This window comes from Myotis yumanensis, unplaced genomic scaffold (genome assembly GCF_028538775.1).
Source record: "Myotis yumanensis isolate MYYU_CA2020_CCGP unplaced genomic scaffold, mMyoYum1.0.hap1 SCAF_107, whole genome shotgun sequence".
NCBI lineage: Eukaryota > Metazoa > Chordata > Mammalia > Chiroptera > Vespertilionidae > Myotis > Myotis yumanensis.
This window is the reverse complement of record NW_027223858.1, coordinates 29,696-43,396: the sequence shown is the minus strand read 5'-3', so window position 1 is coordinate 43,396 and position 13,701 is coordinate 29,696. Positions and strand designations below refer to the sequence as shown.

General features: G+C 45.9%; 1 non-coding gene and 1 pseudogene across 1 annotated transcript; one reads left to right on the top strand and one right to left on the bottom strand.

The window, feature by feature from the left end:
• The first annotated feature begins 1,261 nt into the window (after window positions 1-1,261).
• On the top strand, window positions 1,262-1,414 carry LOC139001141 (5.8S ribosomal RNA). The gene has a single exon (XR_011469873.1). It is a non-coding gene; the product is annotated as a 5.8S ribosomal RNA (ribosomal RNA).
• On the bottom strand, window positions 1,412-12,637 carry LOC139001137 (THO complex subunit 2 pseudogene; annotated as a pseudogene).
• Window positions 12,638-13,701: the final 1,064 nt, after the last annotated feature.

Genomic DNA, 13,701 nt, shown 5'->3' with positions numbered 1-13,701 from the left:
TTCCTCATTTAGTTGGTCGGTTCGGATTCCTCTGGCTTAACCCCCATGGTTTTTGCGGCTCGGGCCAGTTGGGGCAGCGACGGCTGCCGACTTCCCCCCACAGTTTGCGAGGGAAAGAGCAAGCGGGGGGGGGGGGGGTTGCCTCAGGTCACTGTGAGCCCCGCGGAAAGGTCTCCACGGCCGCGGGGCTCACCGGGAGTGGGCCTTGGAGTGGGCCTCTGGGTGCCCCTATTGCCCATGCCTGCCACCTTGTGGTTCATTGTTGCCCTCACCAGCGACCGCAAGAAGACAAGGGCATGCGTTGTGGGTGCCCCCCCCCCCCCCAAACCGCAAGGCTCGGGAACGGGGATGCGGTGGCCCCTTCCCACGCCTGCCCTGGGGGCGGGTCATTCTGTCCTTCCCGTCAGGAGCACAACCATCTGCCCCGAGCCTCTCCTCCACTGTCCGCCGCCCCTTGCGTTCCGGGTGTCCTGCCTCCCCCCTCCCCACAGGCCGCGCGCCATGCCCCAGCCTGCTCCCTGCTTCCCATCACAGCCCCTAGTCCCAACGTGGCGAGGGGCCTGGGCCACGGGTGTGGGGACGAGATGCGGTGGTGGAGGGAGAGAAGGGGGGCACAGCCCCAGGACGTGTGTTGACGTGTGTCGCGCGGGGTTTCCCAGCTTGGATTCTGCCAGGTGGTGGAAATGACAGTGGTTGGTCTGCGCTGAAGGGGCATGGGGGGGTGCCCATTGTCGGGTCAGCGGGAGGCCCCATCATGGGCAGGCAGCGCCGGGAGGCTTTGTGCCCTACGCGTGTGCAGGTTGCAGGAACCGTTGGGTTGAGGGGTCGAGACCTCGGGGGCGGAGGCGCCCTTTGGAACTTGGTTCCCCACCTGGTCCACTCTGACCTTTTGCGACCCCCTTTCCAGGTACCTAGCCCTTCCCGGCGTGGAGGTTTAAAGACCCCTGGGGGTCGCCCATCTGTCTTGGGTTGGGGCATTCCGGCCCTTGGGGAGGGTCAGGGGGAAAGGTCCCCGCTCCCTTTCGGCGCCCTTTCACTCCCCTACCCCCAGGTGCCTGTGGGGCGTCCGAGCATGCCCATTAGGGGCCGTTGCTTCGGACCACCCCAAGGTCATACCTTCCTGACCTGCAGAGTCTGGTCTTGTTTGTCTTGTTTTTAGACGGCTGCCTGAGGCGCCCCCCCCCACCACCAGTGGGATTTGGGGGCGCAGGAAGAGAATGTTACCATGCCAGGGAGCGAAAACCAAAAACCAAAACGTTACGACTTCTAGTGGTGGATCACTCGGCTCATGCGTCGATGAAGAACGCAGCTAGCTGTGAGAATTAATGTGAATTGCAGGACACATTGATCATCAACACTTCACATGCACTTGCCGGCCAGGGTTCCTACCAGGGCTACGCCTGTGTGAGCATCACTTGCCGATCAAATGAGTCCCCGGGGTGTCGTGCGCAGCTGGGGTTTCCTCGAAGGGCTGTTCCTTGGGCCCTCCATCCCCGGAAGTGTAGATGACGGTGTCTGTGCGCCCCATGAGAGAAGGGAGAGGCCCGATGCCATGGTTTTCCCTCTCGGGAGCTTTCTCGTGCTGCACACGGCCAACTGTAAAAGAGAGTTGTGGTCGTGGGGCCCATTGTGGTGACAGTGTCTCCTTCCCCGCTCGGGCCCTGCCTGGGTTGTGGCTCAAGCCAAGGCTGAGTCATGGGCGAAGCCGCGCCATGGTGACACGTGCCCAGGTGGTGGCACTCAGGACTCCATGGTGTCCTCCCCAGCCAAGTGCTCCACAACTTGGGCTGTGGCTGCGCCGCGTCACGTGTTGTCGGGCCCATTGGGTGTGTGTGTGTGTATGTGTATGTCTGGGGTGGGTTCGTGTGCCTTGTGGGGCGGCGGCGACACTGTGGCCCATGCGTCCCCCGCCCCCCCACCCGGAGACCACCACCAAACTCACACCCCCTCTGCTGGCAAAAGGCTACCCTTTCTCCCACCAGCTTGAGCTCTTGTCCATAAGACCCCCCCTCCCCTCGCCTCAACCAGTCCTCAGGGTAAGGCAAGGCAGAGAGAGAGGCTGGACATATCATGCATGGTGTCCCCCATGTGTGCAGGTAAGGGCTCCTCTCACCGTCCTCGCCTGGGGAAGCCACTCTCTCCATGGTGTGTGTGTGCCTGTGCCCCTTCCTAGACACGACCTCAGATCAGACGTGGCATCATGCTGAATTTAAGCATATTAGCGGAGGGAAAAAAAAAAAACAAACAAAAAAAACTAACCAGGATTCCCTCAGTAACAGTGAGTGAACAGGGAAGAGCACAGCACAGAATCCCTGCCCAGCAGTGGGGCGCGGGAAATGTGGCATACAGAAAGCCCACTCCCCTGCACTGCTGTATCAATGTCATTTCTAAGAAGTTTTTTTTTTTTATTTTATTTTTTTTTTTAACTGGTTTCTTGAGCCCATGCCCACACGCAGAACAAATGGAACAGCCTACTCCTCCGAAGCTGCAGCCCTGGACACCCTGAAGCTGGGCTGGGCAGGGCCCTGACAGCCATGGCCCTGGCTCTCCTCAGTCCCGTGTTCTTGCTGCTGCTGCTGCTGCTGCTCCCAGATCATCTGCTCGTCAATCAATTGGACCACGCTGGAGAGCTCGTTGAAGTTGCAGATGATCTCACCATCTGGCAGGTGGATTCGGCGCATGAGGTGGATCTCTACCTTAGTGTTCATGCACTGTCCCGTGATGTGGGTGACCGTGGCATACTTCCCGCTCTTTTGGCTCCAGTAACTTGGCAGCCACCATTTTGTTTTTTAAATATATTTCATTGATTTTTTAACAGAGTGGAAGGGAGAGGGATAGAGAATTAGAAACCTCAAAGATAGAGAAACCTCAATTAGCTGCCTCACGCACACCTCCTCCTGGGGATGTGCCCACAACCAAGGTATATGCCCTTGACCGGAATCACACCAGGGACCCTTTAGTCCGAAGGCGGATGCTCTGTCCACTGAGCCAAACCAGTTAGGGCGGCAGCCGCCATTTTGAAATGACAAAGGTCAATCCCTCTCTTTTGTCCTCTCCCCGCCGCCCCAAATCCTGCAAGTTAACTTCCCCGTTTGGATAGCACAAAATGCAAGTCCAAAACATTGTACAAGTACACTTTTTACTATATGGAGGTGGATCAATACCTTTGTGTTGTGGTTGTTGGTGTGTGTGTGTGCGTGTTTTAAAATATATCTTTATTGATTTCAGAGAGGAAGGGAGAGGGAGGCTTTTAGAGTCCCTGGGGTTTCAAGGGCCCTGGTCCACAAAAGGTATTCTGGGTATGTCCACTCGGTCGGTCCTCAGTCACACCCCCCCCCCCCCCCCCAAGAAAAATAGTTCCAGTCCCCCTTCAACTCCCAGGCCGCCCTCTGGGTCTTCCTGGAAAACCCAGGTGTTGGACGCCAGGAGATCAGATCTAGGGTCAGGGTCAGGTCAGGTTTAGAGTCAGGGTCAGGGTCAGGGTTAGTGTTAGGTTTATTGTCAGGGTCAGCTTAGGGTCACCATCAGGGTTAGGTTTAGGGTTAGTGTCAGGGTTAGTGTGGGGATCAGGATCAGGGTCAGAGTCAGGGTCAGGGTCAGGGTTAGATTCAGGGTCAGCGTAAGTGTCAGGTAAGGGTCAGTTTCAGGGTTAGTGTTAGGTTGATTGTCAGGGTCAGGGTCAGGTTTGGGTCAGAGTTAGAGTGAGAGTTAGGGTTGTTAGGGTTAGGGATGGGGTTAAGTTTATGTTTAGGGTGTTAAGGTGAGGGTGAGGGTGAGGGTGATGGTTGGGGCTGTTAGGGTAGATTTAGGGTGAAGGTGAGGGTGAGGGTTACGGGTAGGGTATATCATGGTCAGTATTTCCATAACTGGAATAAGAAATGTGTTCTCAATCATGAAGATGTGACAACAGGAGGATGACTGAGCGAGGGAAAATCTGGTGACATATTTAAGGGCATATGAAAGGATCAAGCTGCTATGGCTGTTACCACATGTACAAATGATCTTTCCCAGGAAGTTGCTGGGGTCCAGCCCCAGCAGGTCCAGGGGTTCCCATGGAGGTGTGGACGGAGCCAGCGAAGAATGAATGACACAGAGGCAGTGTTCAGTTGATCATCATGGTTGGGTTCTCTTTTTATTGTTCCATTATATCATGATATGTTTCAGGAAACCTTCCAATGTTCCTAGTTTCATGTCCATCATCCTGTCTCTAGTCTCTATCTAGTTCTGTTGATTTTGATCTTGTCTAGGTTAACCTCTTGTGTCCCATTATAAGGGCTATTCCAAGAGCACTCTTCTACTGCTCTACTGATAAGCTACAAAGAAGTGACTGAAGGGACTGAAGGAGTTTATCCTACCCAGACAAGGTCATGTCCTCCCAGCCTTGCTGCTTGCCTTCCCTGGGACTTCCCTGCATCAGTGGGTCTCCAGGGGCATAGGTTCTGGTGCTTTCGCTGGTGGGCAGACCCCTGAGGATGTGGGCCCAACAAGTCCCACATTTATTGCCAACAGTCTTCGTCCAAGTTCTTCATAAGTAGTACATGGTATTTCTGTAACACTAGGGGGATTGACTGATTGATTTCCTTCCGTCGTCCTGTTAACCCCTAAGCTGGGGAAATGGCCATTTCTCGGGGAAGTGGTCCTGGTTAAAACACATAGCGCTTAAGAGGGGGAGCAGACATATGTCCTACATGCCAGGTGCCTTGAAAAACGTAAGTTGTGCAGATGTTTCTTCCATGCAGTGACTGCGGCAAGCAGCCAAGGTGGATTGGCTCCTGGTAGGGACTAAAGTTAATTTTTTGTTTTACAAGAAGCCAAAATCCTCACATAATACAATCAGTCATCCCAGTATCGCCAAAACTTTAGGAGTTTGCACATCAACTCCTAAATTGCACAGTCTGGGACCCCTCAGGAGATAATGACCTGCTGGCTTAGGCCCGCTCCTGGGTGGCAGAGGTCAGGCCCAATCCCTAGGTGCAGCCCCTGGTAGGCTCAGAGCCCGGCCGATTGGGGCATTGGGGTGCCACCCCCTGTCATGTACAGAGCAGGGCAGATCGGGAGTTTGTGATGCCAACCCTAGTCACGCTCAGGGTAGTTCCAATTGGGTCGTTGGGGCACCGCCCCCTGTCACACTCAAGGCAGGGTCGATAGGGAAGTTGTGGTGCCACCCCCTGTCATGCACAGAGCAGGGCCGATCAGAGGGTTTGGGTGCTGCCCCCTGTCATGCTGATCCTGGTGCCGGGAGGCCTCGTGGCTCCGCTGACACCAGTGCCAGGAGGCACATTACCCTTTTACTATATAGAATAGGGGCCTGGTACATGGGTGGGGGCTGACTGGGTTGCCCTGAAGGATGTCCTGGATCAGGGTGGGAGTCCCCACTGGGGTGCCTGGCCAGCCTGGGTGAGGGGCTGAGGCCCGTTTTCAGGCTGGCGGGTGACTGAAGCTCCCAGCTGCCCCTTGCTTTTTTTTTTTTTTTTTTTTTTTTTATTCTGGGCCAGCTTTAGCTCTGAGGCCTCGGCTGCTGAAAGGAGCTTTCTGGCCTTTCTTTACATTCTGTATTTGATACAATGTTGCGGTCCAGCTGGCTAAGTAAAGCAGGTTTCTGGGGTTTTGTTTAGTTTCTATATTTGCAACATAGTTGCTTAGAGTTGCAGCTGAGAGGCCGGCAAGTCAGGTGGGGAACGTTGGAGTCCTCCATAACTGAAGCAAGCAACTCTCCCTGTTCGCATCAGCTGCTTGGCTGCCAGCCGCCATCTTGGCTGGCAGTTAATTTGCATGTCTCCCTGATTAGCCAATCGGAAGGGTAGTGGAGTGACACCAATTTGCATGTTTCTCTTTTATTAATGTAGATAGGCCTTTAATAAGCTAAACTTCTCTCTTAATATCACTTTTGCTGCATCCAAAAATTTTTGGTATGTTGAATTTTCATTTTAATTTGTCTCTATGCATCTTCTGATCTCTTCTTTTTTTTTTCTTTGACCCAATAGTTATTCAATAGCTTGTTGCTTTTTTAAAAATTTAATTAAAAAAATATTTACATCCCCTTCTCACCACCTCCCCCAACCTTATTTGGCAACCATCAGCTTGTTCTCTATATTTATAGGTCTGTTTGTATTGTTTTGTTCATTCTTTTGGTGTGGTTTGTTTTTAGATTTCACACAGAAGTGAAATACAGTATTTGTCTTTCTCTTATTTCACTTAGCATAGTACCTTCTAGGTTCCTCAATGTTGTTGCAAATGGCAAGATTTTATTATTTTTTATTGCTGACTAATATATCATTGTATATGTTCACTACATTTTTTTTTTCCCATTCATCTATTGATGGGCATCTATGTTGCTTCTATATTGGCTGTTATTAATAATGCTGCAGTGAACATTGAGGTGCATATGTCTTTCAAATTAGTGACATTGTTTTCTTTGGATAAATACCTCCCCCCCAAAAAAAACAATCTATAGGTCTTATGGCAATTCTATTTTTCATCTCTTGAGGAATTGCCATACCATTTTTCTTAGTGTTTGCAGTAATTTATAATCCTACCAGCAGTGCATCTTCACATCATCACTAGTACTTATTTGCTGATTTGTTGATGATAGCCATTCTAACAGGTGTTAGGTGATATCTCATTGCCGTTTTAATTTGCAATTTTCCTGATTAGTGATTTTGAGCATCTTTCCATATATCTGTTGGCCATGTGAATGTCTTCTAAAGAAATGTCTATTCAGGTCCTCTGCCCATTTTTAAATTGGATTAGTTTTTTTGTTTTGTTTTGGTGCTATGTTGTATGAGTTCCTTATGTACAGTATTTTGGATATTAATTCCCTATAGGTTGTATCATTTGCAAATATCTTCTTCCATTCAGTAGGTTGCCTTTTTGTTTTGTGGATTGTCTCCTTTGCCGTGCAAACATTTTTAGTTTGATGTAGTCACATTTGTTTATTGTTTCTTTTGTTTTCCTTGCCTGAGGAAACATATCCAAAAAGAAATTACTAAAGAAATGTCAAAGAGTTTACTGCCTATGTTTTCTTCTAGAGTTTCATTGTTTCAGGTCTGATATCTAAGTCTTTAATCTATTTTGAGTTATTTTTGTATGTGGTATAAAAAAGTGGTTTAGTTCTCTCTCTTTTTTTTAATGTGTTCAGTTTTACTGATACCTCTTAGTGAAGAGAATGTCTTCACCCCATTGTATATTCTTGCCTTTTTTATTGTAGATTAAGTGATCATATAAGCAAGGATTTATTACTGGTTGCTCTATTATATTCCATTGATGTATACATCTGTTTTTATGCCAGTACCATACTGTTTTAAGTATTGTAGCATAATAATAATAGTTTGATATCAGGTAGTGTGATACCACTCACTTTGTTCTTTCTCAAAATTTCTTTGGCTGTTTTCAGTCTTTTTTGGTTCCATATAAATTTTAGGATTTGTTTTAATTCTGAAAGAATGCCATTAATATTTTAATATTGGTTACATTGAATCTGTATCTTCCTTTAATAAGGACATTTTAACAATATTAATCCTTCCATTACATGAGCAAGGTGTATTCTTCCATTTATTTGCTCTTCAATTTTTTTTTCCTCCATTGTCTTATAGTTTTCATAATACAGGTTTTGGTTAAATTTATTTCTAGGTATTTTATGCTTTTGATGCAATTGTAAATGGAATTGTTTTCTTAATTTCTCCTCTTGATCATTGGTTATTGGTGTAGAGAAACCCAACTGATTTCTGTGTATTAATTCTATGCTGTGACTTTATTGAATTCATTTATTAATTCTAATTTTTTTTTTTTGTCTTTCAGTCCTTATGGTTATGCCATCTGGAAATAATGAGAGCTTTACTTCCTTTTCTATTTAGATGTCTTTTATTTATATTTCTTGTCTGTTTGCTATAGATGGGAGTTCCAATACTATGTTGTATAGAACTAGTGATAGTGAGCATCCTTGTCCTGTTCCTGATCTTAGAGGAAAAGCTTTAAGCTTTTCACCAATGAGAATTATATTACCTATAGGTTTGATCATATATAGCCTGTTTCTTGTATACTCACTTTGTTGAGAGCTTTTTGTTGAATTTTGTCAAATGCTTTTGCTGCATCTATTGAGATGATCATATGGTTTTAACCCTTTATTTTGTCAATGTGATGTATCATGATGATCGATTTATGGGTGTTGAGTCAGCCTTGTGCTCCTAGGATAAATCTCACTTGATCATGATGTATACTTTTTTAAATGTATCATTGAATCTGGTTTGCTGATATTTTGTTCAGAATTTTGCATCTGTGTTCATCACAGGTATAGGAGTTTGCACATCACCGCAGTCTATTCACATCATTAAGGAACGAGTCCCCAGAGGCGGTTTCCTCTCTTTTCTGAGAAAAAAAGGTATGAAATTTTCATCAGATGCTGCTTCTGGGTGTCGCATTTCAAATGAAAATTGTATACACAAGAACCGTGCTGCAAGGAACTGACTAGAGGTGAAAAGAATATTCTGACAACTGGTGACTTTGAAATGACTTGTCTAGAGGATGGTGGGTTGCAGTCATTTTTTGACTTCAAGCAGATTCCCCTGAAATGGGCAACACCAGACACTCTTAATTATGGGAGATACTGTTCCGAGAGTGATGCATGGAGCGTTGACATCCTCCTCCAGGGGACCTTCAACTTAGGGGTCTGTATATACCCTTTTTTGCCACTGGGGGAGATTTTTATCCATCTTTTTAGTTAAATGAATCGCTGCCTTTTTCATTGCCTGAGGAATTTTGTCTTTCCCCCCTCCACCCCCCCCCTTGTTTTTCTCATTTGGATAAGGATTATCACATGGATTTTCACTTTTGTGTTTTTAAACTGCCATCATTCCATTTTCTCCTTTCCTTCGTCTCTTCCTTAGGTCTGGTAGCACCTCCCAGTCATTGTTTGAGTGATGCCGTTTCCGACCTTTTCTGTCCTTTTCATCTTTTTTTCTCTTTCTCTGGATCTTCTTTCCCTTGACGTGTCCAATCCTTTCCTGCCTGTTTCTCTCTCCTTACTCTTGATTAGTGGTGAAGGAGTCATCTCCATTGAGTTATCATTGTCATCAGCACTGCTTTCATGGGATTTAGATGCACTTCCTCTGGAAGATGAAGAAGACCCACCAACAGGCCCATTGTGTACTGCGTCCTTCGGAGTGGGGTCTTTGTGATGGAACTCATTTTCAGGTATCATGTATGACTTCCTATATTTCAACTGCCCAGAGTAGCCGGTAGCTAATGCTTGTAGACGACACCTTTTCCCTTTTTCTTCTTGGCAGATTTTATGCACTTTTTTTCCAAAGCCTGACCCAGATTTAAAACTTTTGGGTAGCAAGGAAGTATTTTTGTTAGCACAATCAAGATATTCCTCATCTGAATATATTCACCTGTTTCAAGGCAATGTAATGATGCCTTGGTTAGTTTGTAGTGCCATTTATGTACCACATGTCGGAAAGTTTCATAGTCTAGTTGATCAGCTTGATTTCCCCGATCAAATCCAGTTGCCCGTAGTACAGTAAAGAATCCTGGGTGGTTTCCACATTCCTTTTCATATGTGGCTCTATCACCGTGCCACCTAGTCACAGTCTCTAACATACAGCAACGAAAGCTCCCATATAGACGTGCTTCATTTTCAGTACAGCTTGCCACTGTGAAAATGATGTCAGAGAAAACTCGATCATAGCAAAGAAGTGTGGAAAAATTTGGAGTTTTCTGTTGATGTACCAATTCAACAAAACGAGCACAGTAAACAGCATCGACTGCTGAAAAAAATACATCGAGGAAATATACACAGCTGTAAAAATTTTGTGATGGTCTACTTTGGTCTAGATTTGGCTAAAAGCCAGTTGTCCTTTTCCAGTTTCAGTCTCTGTAGAACTCGCTGTACATGTTCCATCTGTTTCTTTTCTTCTTCAAGCAGCTTGTCCCAAAGAGCACTACAGCACTCCTTTTCTTTTTTTCTTTTTCTCTGGAGGCATTTCTTGATTGTCATCAAGTGCCTCTCACCTGGACTTTAAATTTTCTGACTTCCCATTCATAGCTGGTGTGTGGAACTGCAAGGTCATACGTTGTCAGTTACCAGAATGGGGCATACAATCGAGGGCTGATGTCATCCCAGACATTGAAAATGTGAAATGAGACTACCGCTTCATGGACAGGCGCCATCACCATTTCACATGATGCTATGTACTTGTGGATTTTATGTTGCTGTTTACTTCCCTTGTCTGATTTTTTAAGTTCATCATATTTGGATGAGATGTGGCGTGCATATGTTGGCCTAGACAAGAAAAATGCTGCATCATGGTGTATATGAAATTCGTGATAGAGCACATCAATCGAAAGCACTCTCTTTGTGTACTCTTCTGTGCTTAGATTCAGTGCTAAAAATCCACCAAACTGTACCAGGGTATCATAGGACTGGTCATAGAGCTTTCCCACCAGTCCCACATCTTTCTCTCCACCCTCCTGTAAGATCACCCTATCCCCCTGCTGAGCTATCATCAAAACAAGGGGAAGAGTAAGGTCATAGTCCAATAGGGCATCCTTTAATCTCTGGGAGGATTTTTTAGTGTTTCTGGTCTGGCCACAAGAACCTCCCTCAGCTCTTAGTTGCTCTCCACCAGTCATGGCCTCTAGTTGCTCCGTTGTCATCATCTCTTCCCCGGTGATTTCTATTCCTGCCATTTTATGTACCACTTCTTGCAATATAAGCAGGCCAATACTTCTGCCTGCCTTTAGCTGATTAGCCACATATTTCAGAAGACCAGCCAGATCCATTGGATATTTAGGAAAGACTGCACCACAGAAACTACCAAGAGGCCGAAGCCAGCTTGAACTGGTTGTATCGTCGTGTTTCATCCTTCCCTTTTCTGGATTTGCTGAAGCCTCAATGATACAATAGGCCAAGACATCGTAATTCAATGAGGTGAGGCATCCCAGTGAATCTACTACAGGTGCCATCAACTCATCACATGTCTGTATTTTTGCCAAGATATAATCAAACAAAATAGTTGGATTGCTGTGGCTCAATTTCCCAATTTGTCTTCCAGAAGGCCTCACATTTTCCTTGGTGAGATGGTTCATGATATCTCTAGCTTTGTCTATCACTGGAGCTTTAACCTCTACTAAAAGTAGGGACCTGTTGTAAGTTTCGTCCTTCCACTGGCCATACAGATGATATCTATGCTGATATGAAAATGTTTTTAACATTCCCCATAGTTCCTCAGTCATACAAACATTGCAGTCCATTTGAGAAAGAGATGGCAGTAAGGCCTGGTCAGTAATGCCAAGTAAACAGCTAAGAATAACGTCCACTTTCTCTTGATCCTCTTGTTTCCTTCCATCAGACTGAAGCTCCTTCATAAAGGATTGGCTTATGTGCACCACTTTTGCAAATAAAATGGGATCCTAAGAAAGGTGGTGACCGACGTAATAAAACATATTGAAGGCATCTGTCCTCAAATCCTCAAAGCTCCCTGCTTGTTTTAGCGCTCTCTCATTTTGCAAAGCATGAACAGGTGAGCCTTCAGCACCTTTAGGAACGCCAACTCTTCGGTAGAGAGGCTCATCAGTTATGTGAATAAGCTTGCAAATAGCAAGAGCTATCAGCTTGTGGGAAGCAACATAGTATGGAGGCATCCGATCCATCATGTTCTGCGCATGCTGCCAATCACCAATCTTTGATAATGCTTCTAACAAACCAAGTTTTTGGTTGTCAGGTGGCTTTTCTACTTTCTCCTCCTCCTCTTCCTTTGCCTTCTCTTGCTTATCCATTTTTTCAGAAGACAATACAGCCACCGTAAGTTTTCTAAGAATGGCCTTAGCTTCCACCATTTCTCATTGATATTCATCCATCATGCAATTATCAGCTGGAAGAAGATGTACATAGAGATCATTTAAATCAATAAGATTACCTTGTAGGAGCACTGCTGCAACTCTGTATAAAGATGAAGGAGTCTCTCCATTCGGCTCCTGGTAACACTTGAATTTGAACCCAAGTATATGACAAAGTGTTTGTGGCTCACACATATTCACACAAGATTCTAATAAAGATATAAAGAAGTCATCACATTATGGTCTGCATTCAAACACTTCTAAAAGGACACCCAAAACTCTATTGGGATCTAGATGAAAGCATCCTATTAAGGATTTGATATTTTCTAAGATTAAATCACCAGTAATTTTTTTCCGATAAATCTTGCCCCAATTCAACAATCAGCTTAGCATAGCCTTCATTCTCTTCTCTTAACAAGTTGAACTTTTGCTGCTATAAAAGAGTTTTGTCTTGATTTTCACTGATCTTTGATGGAATTGCCATGATTGTTTGATAAGTCCTAATGATTTCAATGTTTCTGGATCCAGGCATTCCTTCAGAATCGTGTCTGAAACGAAATACAAACATGCTGACACCAATTGCATAAAACAGTCTCTCTTGCTCTGCTTGTTCGGGCTTCAGATTTCCTTGAATGACATGGTGTGATAACTCATAGAGAGCTCGCTGGAAATCTCTGTAAGTCGAACTGCCGTGGCTCTTGTTTTCCCTGAGAAGCCAACATAAGACCAACAGGTCGCCTCTCCCTGATTTCTCCCAGTTCTTTATCCACTCGACCCGGACCAACACCGACGCTGCCTCCATCTTCCCCGCCTTAGTGACAGAGGCCTGGAAGTGCCGCACCTCAGAGTGGGGTCAACGGGAATTACCGCCCATGAGGAATGCTGAGAACTGGGCCTTCGCTTTTCAATTTTCAGGCCCCAACAATTTCTAAAATAAAATAAAATAAAATAAAATAAAATAAAATAAATAAGGAAAGAACATATTATACCAAAGATCACTCTATTAAAGTGCTCCAAAAGTATGCATTTTTTTGGAGATATTTACTCAAAAAAATAAAAACATAGACACTTAAATTCCATACTCACCAGAGGTCCAGGGGTTCCCAAAGGTTTGCACGGAGTCAGCGAAGAAGGAATGACCCGGAAACAGCCTTCAGTTTGTCAGCAGCCTAGCCAGGTTCTAGCCAGGCGCTTCAGTGGCCTCTATGACCCGAGACAGGGTCTTTGGGAGATCTCTCCTCTGAAAGCTGCCTTGGAGAGCAACGAAGGCGACAAAGCTCCCAGGGCTGAGAAGCTCTGCGAACAGAAGGCCCTGGCCGCTCACCTTGCTCAATTTTATAGCCCGAGAGCTTTGTGGGAGGAGCCAGAGACCCACCAATCAATCGGCCCCAGGACTGAATCGCCGTCACCCATTGGAGGTCAGGTTTAGTGTGGGGACGCTCATGCCCCAGGCTAGGCCCCCCGCACGGCCCACCCTTCAGGTGGCATTCACCAAAAGCATCTCAAGGAAACGTTCTCCTGAACCTGGCTGTGATGCCTGGCGTGCTTCACTGTCGCCTCTTGTGCGGACTCCTCGGACCCAGGACCCGTGAACAGTGTTGGGGGGGGGGGTATTTTATTATTTCTTTGCTCATTTCTCGTCATTCATTGCAATTGATTCTATTTCTTGGCCATGAATGGTTACAAACATCGTAACCATTTGTATTTTTTTAATCAGTAGAATTTCTGGATTTTAAGGACTATTTCAATGCTTATTGTTGCCTGTCACATATCTGTCTGTCCTTTCCATCCGTGGCAAACGGATGCCCTTAAACCTAGTGAATTTACTAAAAAAGACCCGTAAAAATGACCTTAACCACGTGCTTC